The sequence below is a fragment of the Podarcis tiliguerta genome, assembly GCF_965153285.1.
Source record: "Podarcis tiliguerta genome assembly, chromosome: 2".
NCBI classification, from domain to species: domain Eukaryota; kingdom Metazoa; phylum Chordata; class Lepidosauria; order Squamata; family Lacertidae; genus Podarcis; species Podarcis tiliguerta.
Window position 1 is genome coordinate 33,663,003 of NC_139535.1, and position 14,583 is coordinate 33,677,585.

Below are 14,583 nucleotides of genomic sequence, written 5' to 3' on the forward strand. Positions count from 1 at the left end.
CAAATATAGTAACCTGTTTATAACTTTTATCATTACTGATACTGAACTTGTTTTGTTACGTCCATCATTACACCCAATAGCTTTCTCGACTCTGCTTGTTAACCACACAGACATTTTGGTTCTTCACGATGCCTGCCTTGATCTGTGGCATACCTTCTCACTGAGCTTCTACTATTGTGGTTTTGACTAACTCCCAAGCATCTTGGCAGTTTTTACCTATCTGACTTTTCCTTCCAACTTTCTTTTACTAATCATCTCATATTGAGAAAGTTTTTGAATACAAAAGTGATTGTGTTGGACCTCTTTGGCAACTGTCCACTTACACATAATCACTGCTTCAGTCGGTTTAATGACGCATCTTGCACCAGATCTTGGGCAACACTTAAGATGAAGCCCAGGGTCACATTCCCTCTGGTCAGTTCCATGACTAACTCTTCCAGAGCACAATCATTTGGAGCAGGCACCCCCAAACTTGGCCCTCCAGCTGTTTTGGGACTACAATTCCCATCATCCCTGACCACTGGTCCTGTTAGCTAGGGATGTAGTCCCAAAACATCTAGAGGGCTGAGTTTGCGGATGCCTGATATAGAGCTGTGGTTCCCAGTTAGCTAAGTACTGCGGACCCTGTTTTTCAAAAGACAAGCCCTACTTTGAAATTTTTGATACCTCTATGGAACTTTTTTGTTATGTGAATGGTGCCACGGACCTCCTGGATGAGTTACAAGGATCCCCTGCAGTCCTTGGACCTTTAATTGGGAACCACCGATTTAGAGTATCTAGAAATTTGCCTGTCTTAATTGGAGCATGCATATACTCGGTCAATGTGAGGGAAAGTGACATATTTGTGTATGGAGGTCCTGGGCTGCCCAGAAAACAAGACACCCCCCCCGCTACACTGATATAGTCCAAAGGAAATTAGAGCAATACATTGGTACCAGCTAGGCTGCAGAAGATGGGGAAATGTTATTGGGTGGCATAAAGAAGGTGGAACTGCTCAATACCTACTTTGCCTCTGTTTTCACCCAAAAGGAAAGAAGTGCCCAACCTAATAAATGACACAAGGAGGGACCTGCAGCCCAAGATAGGAAAAGACGTGGTAGGGAACACCTAGCTACTTTAAAAGAATTCAGGTCTCCAGGGCCTGATGAGCCCCACCCAAGGGTACTAAAGGAGCTTGCGGGTGCAATCTCAGAGCCTCTATCTATAATCTTTGAGAATTCTTGGAGAACAGTTGAGGCCCCTGCAGACTGGAGGCAAGCAAATGTCCTCCATATTCAACAGGGAAAAAAGAAGAAGATCCAGGTAACAGATAAATAAACAGGTAGGTAGCCATGTTGGTCTGCCGTAGCCGAAACAAAATAAAAAAAATCCTTCACACGAAAGCTGATACCAATAACAAACTTAGTTGGTCTCTAAGGTGCTACTGGAAAATATATAAACAGTCAGCTTGTGAACATTTAGAAAAGGATGCTGTGATTACTAAGACCCAGCATGGGTTTCTCAAAAACAAGTTGAACTAGACGACCCTCAGGGTTCCTTCCAACTCTACAATTCTGATCCTATGATTCTATACTGAAGTGAGTGGGGAATCTGGTGTATCTGAAAAATATATATGATCAAATGAAAATCAGACCGTGTTCAAACAGTGTGCCTGATTGTGCATGTCCCCTCCCCCCTCTCTCTCACACACACTCTATCTGTGTGTTTGTGTATGTATCTGTGTGTCAGTATATATTTATATACCAGTACTGGATGAAGCAAGCACTTTGTAATTCATAGCATGTTTGCTTTGAAAGATACAAGTCTGTATGCTCGTATTCCTGGATTTGTTCCAGAGAATATTGATTCTAAAGATTTCCTCCTCAAGCAAGGAATGATCCAGTGTACAGCATCCATTCGAAAACATACTTCGCGGGGGGAAACATTAACGTCTACCGGTAATGGTTATTATACGCTGACCATTCTAGAACCACTAAGAATACGCACATTCAAGGACGTTATCTCTTTCCCTCTTCTCCTGCGTGGCTTATCCTATTCCACCAAATCATTTAACACACACAGCTTTCGTACAGCAGCCGCAGCAGCAGAAATCTATCTCCACTTAGCTGTTCATCACAGCCAAGAATAATGCTCTGAGAAACTGGCAATCTCTTTCCATTTTGTTTGGATGGCTGCTGCAAGTGTGAGGCACACTTTCTGTATTGATCCCAGGGCAGCCTGGAGTTTTGAACTCTAGCTAATAAAAGAGGACCATGTTAGCCTGGGGCCGTATGCCCAGGCCTGTGCTTCAACCTTTGTCTATTGCAGGAGGGCTGCAAACTCTTCACCCTCATTAAAAATAGAAATAAAGAAAGTGTGGTTTGGGACCAGAGTTCCTCTGACTTTATTCAGGCTTAGCCACAACTTACCTTTCCTCTGCGCTTTCCAGGCACAGTCTGGGGCAAGAGGTAAGTGTGCATAAACCCTCTGGCAATATTGCCACCCTGTATTCTGCCACTGTTGCTCCCTATGTTATTAAAGAAATAATCTCTTTCCTCATAACAGTGCATTTTAGTGATATAAAATGGAAATATATAAAAATGTCCCCAAATAGGACAAATTTCCATTTTTACATGTTGTGCTGTCTTAATGCAAAGCCATCTAAAAGTGTGCCAAACCACTATATCATAAACTTTTTTATTATTTTTTTCTTGCTGAAATCATGTAACTCAAATTCTTATATTTCAATTAATCTGTAATTGGGCAAAGAATATCGAGGGTCCAATACGTTGTGTTTTTTTTTAAAAAAGAGAATTTAACAAAAACTTACTTATATTGAATACATATAAATATTTGGCCTTGTAAAAACACGGGAAAGACTAAGAATACAACAAGATTTTTTTCGGCTGATTAATTTCACAAAATTCCAAAAAGTTTTCCAGAATTTTGTCTCTTTGCGGCAGTGAGAGACCCCATTAGCTAATGTGGTACCTCAGGTTAAGAATGGTTTCAGGTTAAGAACAGACCTTCGGAATGAATTAAGTTCGTAACCAGAGGTACCACTGTATTTCTATTGTTTTACTTGATGGGGGGTGGAGCTGCCCCCTTGCCCCCCATGGCTGGACCCACATTCCATAAATTTTCCACTGCATGTTATGTAAGTTGAAAAAGAAATGTGTTCTGTGCACACACATTTTGGTAAGCTTTTGGATCGATTGTGTATATATGCATATATTTGGCTCCAACTTCAAACAAGTGGCCAACTAGTTTTTAGCAATAAATAAACCATTACATTTTTCTCTGGCAGCATCCCAGCGGTAGGACCTAGCCTATTTATTTTTCTATAACAGGGAACTGCAGTCTGTTCCGTTCTTGCTTCAGGACCAGTAATGATGATTCAAAATATTGCAGTGAACCTTGTCCTTGAAGTAAAACTCAGAGAAATGTCACGATCTGCCCTCTTTCTCTGGCAAGGATCGGATTCTGCTGTGTGAATCTGAATTAACAGTGGTGCTTCCCAGCAGAGCTTCCCAATAAGAGCACTGGTAGGGAGGGTGAGAAGCCAGCCCTGAGAAGGACCCATCGACAATGTTACGCTTCATACAAATAAAACTGCTGGTATCCAGTGAGATGATAAGGCACAGCTGCTTTGTTTCATTTTCAGGCATTCCAAATGGGAAAAACTAAATGCAATGTGGGGAAGAGCAGTGGGAACAAATGTGCTCCCTCCCTGTTTCTGTTGCCTTTTCACTCGTAAAAGACTACGTCTGCAGCAGGGAGTGTTTTGTATTCATGGATCCTGTGCCTTTTCCCCACCCAGAACTTGCTGGAACTCATTTCCGGCACCTCTCAGGCATGGGTGTACAAAGAGGGGTGCGGGGGGTGATAAAATGGCACTCGTCACCACAGGGTCTGCCGCACGCATGAGCCACGTGTCTCAGCACCCGCAGGCTCCGAGCTGTCTGCCTGTTGCCTCTCTCCCAGCTGTAGAGCAGCTGAGGCCCCACTATTACCCCTGTACCTATGGGAGCTGTGCCCCATCCCTATGGGTGTGGCGTGCCATGTCTCACCCCTACGGGTGCTGCACACCCTGTGGTGCGCGGCGCCCATAGGGATGGGGTTCATTGCCACGGTGTCCATAGGGACAGCATGGGATGGCATGGCATGGAGCGTGTGGTGCCCATAGGGACGGGGCATGCCACGGTGCCCATAGGGACGGAACAGGATGCTGAGCACCCCGTTCCGTCCCTATGGGCGCTGGGCACCCCGCCCCTATGGGTGCCACGGCCATGTCTCATCCCTACGGGTGCTGCACACCCTGTGGTGCACTGTGCCCTTAGGGATGGGGTGCACTGCCGCGGTGTCCATAGGGACAGCATGGGATGGCACGGCATGGCGCGCATGGTGCCCATAGGGACGGGGCACGGCATGGTGCCCATAGGCACAGCATGGGACGCTGAGCGCCCCGTTCTGTCCCTATGGGCGGTTTCCCCTGCCCCTGGGTACTCCACCCCAGGTGCCCGAGAGGCTTCCTCTACCGCTGCTCCCAGGTGGGCGCCATTGCCATTATATAAGAGAACGAGGGAGGTGCTCATGGTGAGTTCTGGCACATCTTTTCATAGAAAAATAGCACTGCATGGAGTTTTAGAACCCAGCTTAGGAACATAAGAAGCTGCCTTATACTGAGTCAGACCATTGGTGAACCCAGCTCAATACTGTCTTCACTGCCTGGCTCTCTGTCGAGGTCTCTTCCTGCTCTACCTGGAGATGCTAGGAATTGATCTCGGGACCTTCTGCATGTAAGGTGGATGCCATACCCACCAACAGTTCCATTTTAAGCAGGGCATCCTGGAATCACAGAAGCCAATCCCGGTATGAGATACTCTAACACTGAGGTGTGGCATTTTCCCTTCCTGGTTCCCCAGGCTTCTAAAACATGCAGGGTCTTAAAACCACGAGGTTATTATGATTTTACAGTTTCCTCTCGGGGCTGAGAAAAAGAAATGCAGGTTCCTGCAGCACCTCCTTGCCTGCCTTTACAGATGCCTTGCAGTTGTGTTCTGTTGCATAATTAAAGGCAGCAGCCTTCAAGACAAAGGCCATTTTTCTAGGCATTAAATTGATTCTGCTTTAACAACACAATAACACCGGTAGAATTATGTGCGAAGCCACAGGGCTCAATAAAAGCCTATTAGCTCTTAACACGGTAGGCACCTTTCCGTTCCCGTTGCTGGATTTTGGGTTGGACACTTATTGGAATGGAGAAAATAAACATTAAGGACTTGTTATGTGCTGCTGCCCTGACAACTCCGTGCCAAATCGCCAGCAGATGCCAACTCGTTTCTGCTATGCGATTGCAGCTTAGCGCTGTAGTAGCTTATCCTCCTTAAATGACTGCACCTCACAGAATGTTGGGGAAACTTGGGTTGGACTGGGAAGGGGACACAAAGCTTCCTGACCCCACCCCTGCGCCCTGTTTTCCTCTGCAACCTCTGAATTTTGAACTGCATAGCAGCACTTTACATTCTGCAGAAGCCACGTGGCGGCAATAAGACTCTTATCATCACTAGGCTGCATACGTGTCAGCGAGACAAAAACAAAGCTCCCTGGACAGGGCCAGATGGTGGAGTTAGAGAAGATCCTGCTGGAGCTTGACAAGTCCAGAGGAGACAATTGCAGGAAGGTTTTTGTTGGACTGGTTCTGAGATGTATTCTCTCCACCCCTGATCCTGATCATATTACGTGAGAGAATGTGGTTTTACTGGTCAGACAGCTAAAAGTATAGATGCCCAAGGGTGTGGAGGGCCTCCATGCTAATACCACACATTTATGTGGCTGTTAATGCTGGCCTGGAGCATTATCATGTTATCAGCCTACTGCACGTAGTAGCTTAAGGCCTCAACTGAAGGGGGTTTCCATTATCCTCCACATTAGACTATAATACATGAAGCTTTCCACAGAGCGCAAAAAATCCTAGAATTGTAGAGTTGGAAGGGAACCAAAGGGTCATGTAGTCCAACCCTCTGCAATGTAGGAATCTCAACTAAAGCATCCATGACAGTTCACCATCCAACCTCTGCTTAAAAACCTCCCATGAAGGAGAGCCCACTACCTCACGAGGGAAACCATTCCACTGTTGACCAGCTCTTACTGTCTGAAAGTTCGTCCTCATGTTGAATCGGAATCTGCTTTATTTTACCTTGAAGCCATTGGCTCAGTTCTGACCCTCCAGAGCAGGGGAAAGCAAACTTACTCCATCTTCCATGTGACAGCCCTTTAGATATTGAAAGATGGCTGTCATATTTCCTCTCAGTCTCCTCTCATCCAGGGTAAGCAAACTCAAATCCCTCAACCATTCCTCATAAGGCTTGGTTTCCAGAACTTTGAACTGACCCTGTTGGAGAAATATCTGCATTGATAGGCAATTTCCTTTACAATTCTGGTATGAGAAATGGCCCCATCTCAGCAGGGGTTGCCTGCCTGCCAGCTACTAACAATGTCATTGGAGGGCTTTAGATTCCTCTCTGTCTTTTGTTATGCAGATGAAGCTCCTGAGATCCAGGAGGCCTGAAGACCTAGGCCTGCCCTGCATGCATACAGCTCAGCTTCAGCCTACAATGCCTGCATACATAACAGGGTGCACACCATTTAGCCCTGTTCCCTCTGTGGTGCCACCATTATTGGACATTCACTATTCAAATGGCTTCATCCATTCCAGAAGTTTGCTCTTCCACTCGTGGAGGGCAGAATGCATGGGAACAGTGACGTGATGGAGGGGCCTGGAGGGGCAGTGCCCCTTCCCCCTCTTCATGGACTCTAGACCCACATGAGAAAGCTGAGCACCTCTCCTTGACCTCTTTAATTAAGCGTAAAGGGGACCCCTGATCATTAGGTCCAGTCATGACTGACTCTGGGGTTGCGGTGCTCATCTCGCTTTATTGGCCGAGGGAGCCGGTGTACAGCTTCCGGGTCATGTGGCCAGCATGACTGACCCACTTCTGGCAAACCAGAGCAGCACACGGAAACACCATTTACCTTCCCGCTGGAGCGGTACCTATTTATCTACTTGCACTTTAACATGTTTTTGAGCTGCTAGGTTGGCAGGAGCAGAGACCGAGCAACAGGAGCTCACTCTGTTGCGGGGATTCGAACTGCCGACCTTCTGATCGGCAAGTCCTAGGCTCTGTGGTTTAACCCACAGCGCCACCCGCGTCCCAACCTCTTTAATTAGAAGCCTCCAAAAGTTGCCCCATGAAGAAGGAGAGCTGAGAACAAGCCTAGAAGGCAGACATACTACAGAAACAAGAAAATAAGGGCTTTGTTTAAGAAGATTAAGGAGTAAATTGAACTGAAGCCGAGTAGAAAAATGTCACGCCTGCAGAGCGGCTGCATAGCCCCTTTGTAATATAACAGTAACAGGCGCAGTAAATTAGAGGTACCTTGAAATTAAAATTTCTTATTGAGAAAACTTGGTGCTCGTGCTGTTGAAAAACAGGTCATGAAGCAATTACATGGTGATAAAGCTTCTGGGCTTTTAATCAATGCTGGAGGCTGTACTGGGCTTGCCTTTTTAATTTCGAGGTTATGATTCTTAAAAACCATTCTAAACTTATTAGATTAAAGATATTTCTCTTTTTTCCCCTCCCCAAGCCCTGTGACCTAGGGTGAATTACCTTTTCACTGATATTTATTGTGTCCCAGAAGATGTATACCTAATCTGTTCTTGTCCATAATATCTGTTCATCAGGCACTAGGGGAAGTGGCAACAGTTTTCTAAAGGAAAGCCTTTTGCTTGGGAAAGTTGGTGTTTTCCAGGGACCCTGAACAATAAGCTGCTTTTTAAATGTTTTCAAACTGAGATTCTTCAATAGCCTCTTGTTCTCAGTGATCAATGTTATTTACAACAACCAGCTCTGCATTACTAGTGTAGCCCTAAATTATGAGTAAATTAGGCTGCAATTCCGAGCACACTTTCTAGAATGTATGATCCACTTGGCACAGTGAAAGCTATTTCTAGGTAATCGGGCATAGGAGTGTGGGTGGGGTTGGCTTATCTCCTGAAGCTCAGACTGTGAAATGCCGGGGAAGAAGCCTGTAAACTAAGAGGTTGTTGTTGTTTAGTTGCTTAGTCATGTCTGACTCTTCGTGGCCCCATGGACCAGGCACTCCTGTCTTCCACTGCCTCCCGCAGTTTGGTCAGACTCATGTTAGTAGCTTTGAGAACACTATCCAGCCATCTCATCCTCTGTCATCCCCTTCTCATTGTGCCCTCAATCCTTCTCAACATCAGGGTCTTTTCCAGGGAATCTTCTCTTCACATGAGGTGGCCAAAGTTTTGGAGCCTCAGCTTCAGGATCTGTCCTTCCAGTGAGCACTCAGGGCTGATTTCCTTAAAAATAGATAGGTTTGATCTTCTTGCAGTCCATGGGACTCTGAAGAGTCTCCTCCAGCACCATAATTCAAAAGCATCAATTCTTTGGCGACCAGCCTTCGTTATGGTCCAGCTCTCACTTCCATACATCACTACTGGGAAAACCAAAGCTTTAACTATACTGACCTTTTTCGGCAAGGTGCTGTCTCTGCTTTTTAAGATGCTGTCTGGGTTTGTCATCGCTTTTCTCCCAAGAAGCAGGCATCTTTTAATTTCGAAACTAGGAGGTGGTACCTGCCAAATCAGGTGGTAGAGCCTGGTGAAGATGATCTTAAGGGCAGGTTCCTACACCAAATGAGAGTTTTCCCTAGTGTCTAAATACTTTTGCACACACTTTTGTGTTTATCAGAAATACATAGACAGGATAGCTCAGTTGGTAGAGCATGAGATTCTTAATCTCGGGGTTGTAGCTTTGATCCCCTCGTTGGACAAAAGGATTCCTGCATTGCAAGGGGTTGGACTAGATGATTTTCAGGATCCTTTCAAGCTATGCAATTCTAGGATTCAAGGACTTGCTCCTAGATCCATGAAGCTTTGAATTCTCAACGTGGTCTAGCTGCAACTGAAGCATACATCTCACAGCACTATATTTCATGTTTACTTGAGCATGTAGATGAGCAAATAACTATTGTGGCTGCAAAAATGCAGCCTGCAGCCTGGCTGTTCGTTTTCAAAGCAACAACACAGGTAGAATTCCTCCTCTAGAGGCTGCTGTTGTAACGGTAAAAGGTTGCTATTCCCCAGAACAGGAAAAAAAGTATATTCCAAGGAGTATGAATCAAATGTGGGTTATTGGCTATGGCGGATTTCTTAAGCAAAGTTCTTAAAATAATAATAAATAATAATATTAAATTATTATTATTAAATTATTATTATTATTATTATTATTATTATTAATATAATTAAATGGGTATATTGTGTGCAGACATCTGTTTACAAGCCACCAGTATAGCAGGGTTGAAGTCCACATTGGTGACATCTGGATCAAACATCATCACTAATTGACAATAGACCAGATTAGAAATTAGGCCTGGGGACTGAAGAAGGCATATGCAGAAGAGAGATTAGAAGGGCAAAAATTAGGAAAAAAACAACCTGCTTCTTTTCTCTGGCACATTCCATCTGCTTGTATATCATAAAAATAACCTTGCCAGGTTTATTGTGGATGAGGCTTTCTAAGGGCACAAGAAGAGCTCTGCTGGATCAGATCAAAGGCTCATCAAGGCCAGCATCCTGTGTTCCCAGTGGCCAACCAGTTCCATATTGGAAGCCTGCAAGGCAAGCAGGACTGGAGTCCAAGAACACCTCCTCACTTGGGATTCTTGTATTACTGGTATTCTTTTGTTACTGGTATTACTGCCCTGACACTCAAGGTTGAACAAAGCCATTGTAGGTTGTCGCCACTGATAGCTTTATCCTCCATGAATGTCTCTAACCCCCTTTAGCAGTCCAAGGGTACATTCAGATGTGGGAAGTACTTTGATAGTTTCCCTGATTATAATGCTAGCGCTTTTGTCCTGCTTTCTATTGCTCCTTTCACACTGGACTACCTGTTATGGAACTGTGGCTTTTGACCAATATACCGGCATGTTGTGCTAAATTTTCTTCACATCAGTGGGGGTGGTGTGACACAACAATGAATGCCATAGGACAGGGGGCAGCAAACTTTTTCAGCAGGGAGCTGGTTTTTCAGCAGGGATCTGGCAGTGAGAAACACAAAAGCCAGGGAACTAGTTGTGTATTTGTCAGCGGGCAGAAACCAGAGAGTGGGAGCTCTGCTTGATTTCTGTTTGAATTCAAGGCTATGACTAAGGGAGAAGCAGGACCTTCGAGGGTGTTGATGCTTTGGGTTCCTTCAACTTTGGCTCAGGTTATATGTGTTATATACAGTGGTGCCTCGCAAGACGAAATTAATTCGTTCCGCGAGTCTCTTCGTCTAGTGGTTTTTTCGTCTTGCGAAGCAACCTTATTAGCGGCTTAGCAGATTAGCGCTATTAGCGGCTATTAAAGGTTTAAGGGATTAGCGGATTAGCTGCTAAAAGGCTATTAGCGGTTTAGCGGCTTAGAAAAAGGGGTTGGGGAGCGAAAAAAATCTCAAGACTCGCAAGACATTTTCGTCTTGCGAAGCAAGCCCATAGAGAAATTCGTCCTGCAAAGCGCATTGAAAAACGGAAAACCCTTTCGTCTAGCGGGTTTTCCGTCTTGCGAGGCATTCATCTTGCGGGGCACCACTGTATATCCTAAAAAATACCACAGTCTCTGCTGTTCCTCACTGAATCCTAGGAAGCTCCTGGAAACTCATAGATTGTGGTGGCATTTCTGTGTAAATTGTGGGATTCTCTAGCTGAAATATACTTGGGGTCCTGTAGTGATTTCATGCTCTTTATAGCAACTTGTAAAACAGTGATTGAATTGCCCCCCCCCAAACCTCAGGCTTTCATATACATTATTTACACAATGAGTCCTGTCTGATTGGCTGATTCTGCTTCCCTCCCCGAGCCTGACTGGTTTTTTCCTGCAGGCCAATCGGTTGTTGCATTCTAGGATCCTACTTGCCTATTGTTCTAGGATCCAAGCTTAGTACATAACACTAGCAGTGCTTGAAATTAGATCTTTCCCCTTGATGTCACCTGGCTGGGGGGTGGGGCGTGTTTCATGTTGGAATCTGATCAGAAAAAAAACAGGTTGCCTGCTTTTTAAGTGAGTTGCATCCAGTATGAAAATATCAGCATCTCATTCCTCCAAACACTTAAGAGATGAGCTTAGTATTGTTTTACCTGCATATAAATACAACCATTGTCATTAAAGGTTTAAGTGGAACATCGATGCATTATGCAAATTAAATGTGCACAGGTTTCCCACAGGAAGCAAAGATATAATTGACTCTCCCCAGATCAGTTTTAATGGCTTAAAATAAAAATAAAACCCATTTGTTTTTATTTCCCTCTCCTAAGTGATTGTCCCTTGGCCTTTCTTTACACTAAGAATGCTAAATCATTGTCTGTTTGTGTGCAGCTGTGCTTCTTGTTCCTGTCCACCCCCCTTTGTTGAGCAGCGTCCAAAGCCTACGGAAATGCAGCAGAAAGGTGGTAAGATGTGGTTTTGTGGGGATGGTATGTTGTCCAGAGTCCAAAGAAGAAGAAGCACTTTCCCAGTGCAATGGGTTTTTCGTTTCCCTTCCTCCGCTTTTCAGTCTGGGCCAACTGGCATCTTTAAATCAGTTAAATTATTTCAATTTGCTAATAGAACAGAACCAAGGAGGTAAAAATAAAATAAATCCAAAAGTTCAAAGCAAGTTTCAAACCAGCCAGGTGGTCCCCTTTTTGTGCTCTTTTAAAAAGACCGGTCTGCTCAGTTAGGGATACTCCATGTGGAATGGCCCAGTTGTTTTGTAAAACACAGCCAAATGGAAGAAGTACAGTACTTTTCCATGTATAACATACCCTCCATGTATAAGACGCCCCCTATTTTGGAGGATTCAAATTTAAGAAAATGGGGGGAGATGGCCCAGGGTTGTTGAGCTTTTTTAAAGGGGGGAATGACGAAAATCCCTCACCTGCACAAGTCACAAAATCCGCCTCTCGTCTGTCCCCTCACCCGCAGATGCTGCCAATCGCCCGCCAAATTGCCACAGCGTCAGCCAATCAAAACCACCCATTGATGCAGCAACCAATAACATGCATAATAGCTGCTGACAGCTGTGGCAGCAACCAATCAAACATCCACCCTATGCACTACCCATGTATAAGACGACCCCTACTTTTTAGCATGATTTTAAAAGGAAAAAACCTAGTCTTATACATTGAAAAGTACGGTAACATCCCCAGATGCTTCTGTTGCTTCCTGGTGGCAGCTTGTGTGAGTGCAGCCCGTATAACTGTGTTCACACTTATATCACTGCTAAGAGAAAGCAGCTCTTCCAAATGTTGCTTCTTCTATGCTAATCAACTGTTTGGGATGCTATAGTGAGTATTCTCAAGAAGACGAGCCTTAGAAGACAAAGTCTGGGTTCGCGGCCTGCAAAGACTCTGATGTCCACATGAAAACCTTCACAAGCTGACTTTTTTGTGTATGTCAATGGATAGGGTAGCTCTGCACCTATTTTACTGTGTGTGTTATGGAGCTTCCTGATTCACTGAAGATAAAGAAGAAACTTCTTCTAAAGTGGGTGATATATTAATTGGTTCTCCTGCATCTAAAAGAAATCATTGGATGAGGGGTGACTGAATATAATTTTGCAGATCTGTGGTGGAAATGTTTGCTTTGGGGGACAGAACTTCTATATCTTATTGCAATGTTGGAAAAACTATTGGAAACATCTTGCGGTCATCTGGAATTTAGTAAGCACAGTTAATATATTAATCACCAAGACCTGGTGAGATGCTAACACTGAGAGAATGCTTTTTATGACATTGAGCCTAGTGTTAATGGCTAAAGTGATGTGATATGCTGAGCTGGATAATGGCAAGCAGTACGGGGAGACCTGTGGAAGGACTTCATGTATTACTTTCATGAAACAATTATTTTAATGTAGATATGAATTTATAAAAGGCATTTTCATTTTTTTAAAAAAAGTCTGAGTCTGATAAGCTTTCACACTATGCAGCAGAAATGGCATTGCAGCTGTTTTTATGTATATTAATTCTATTTTGCCAACTATCAAAAATTGTATATGCAAACACACTCAAATCTAATATGAATATATGGAAAGATAACTTTGTCCATTCTTTCAGCATTCAGATAATATCTTTAAAAAACACCCCTACATTAATACCCTGGTTTGAAGTCCAAAATTAAACCACAGCTTGATATTTATAAAATACAGAGGGCATAAGAAAGTTTTCCAGTATGGTTGTAATTTGAAAGAGTGATATAAACACATCATATGTGTCTAAGCCAGCGTATTTGTGGAAGAAGAAATGAGTGGTGTGTGGTACTGTGAATGTGCAGGAATGACACATATTTTCTGCTAAATAAACCATGGTTTATTGTTATGGTTATTATAAACCATGGTTTATTAATCTGAGATCATATTTGAACTGCCCAATATTTGAACTGCAGTATAACAGAATCTAGGACCTAGACTGAGTGGTATGTGCTGAATGAGATCCAGAGGCTGAGCATGTACAATGAGCCCACAGGTCTCTCTGTGGGTAAAGTCAAAGAGTTCTGATTTCGAATGCTACCAGCTAGGTAAATCAGTTCTGCTCATTCTGCAACCCACACTTTGGCTAAATGTTGGAGTTATTTCTGAAATGATCTTTTGCTTCCCTGAGATAATTCTAGTTCCTTAGCCAGTTTCTGAACTTTGAAAATATCTGCTGATCTGGCATTCTTAAATAAGTGGGTTGATGATTTATTACAACTTGACAAATGAGCATATATAAACTCTTTGACCATTTCTGACTGTACCTTCTTCCCACACTTAAACTGCAGATTTTGCTTCTGGTAATAATAAATCTGCTGCTGAATACTTAGACTGAGCAGAGTTGAGTGCCTCCGACCTAAAGCAACATTCTACGTTTTACAGTCAGGAAGTTAATCTACCTGGAGGGTTTGGTTACTGACAAATGGAATATTTCCTTTTAAGTGACAGTTTCAAGCTACAAGATGCTTAAGCTCTGGTTTTACTCATACCTTAATATCTTCTGGCCATAACATTTCCTTCCACCACTGCTATTTTATCGCAGCAGTGAAAGAAAACTCAGTGGATCTATAATGTGACTATATAATTATTTTGTAGACTCAGAAACACTTTAGCAATAAATTATTAAGGGATGAATTAACCCCCAATTAAGTAACTGTAAACAACAACAACAACAACAACAGCCCAAAATGTATTAAGATGATCTGCTATGTGGGGTTGTTGTTCATAATACAGGAATTCAGTTATATGCAGAAGGTCACTAATGGGAACGATGTTGCACAACAGAGCCTCTCTGGTTCAGAGTGACTCCACATTCCAGAAGTATATGTTCTAGAAAAATCTATGCCTTTTATGGAGGCATCAAAATATAGAGTACAACAGAAATATAAGAATGGTATTCTAAAGTACAGTGGTACCTCGGGTTAAGTACTTAATTTGTTCCGGAGGTCCGTACTTAACTTGAAACTGTTCTTAACCTGAAGCACCACTTTAGCTAATGGGGCCTCCTGCTGCTGCCGCGCCGCCA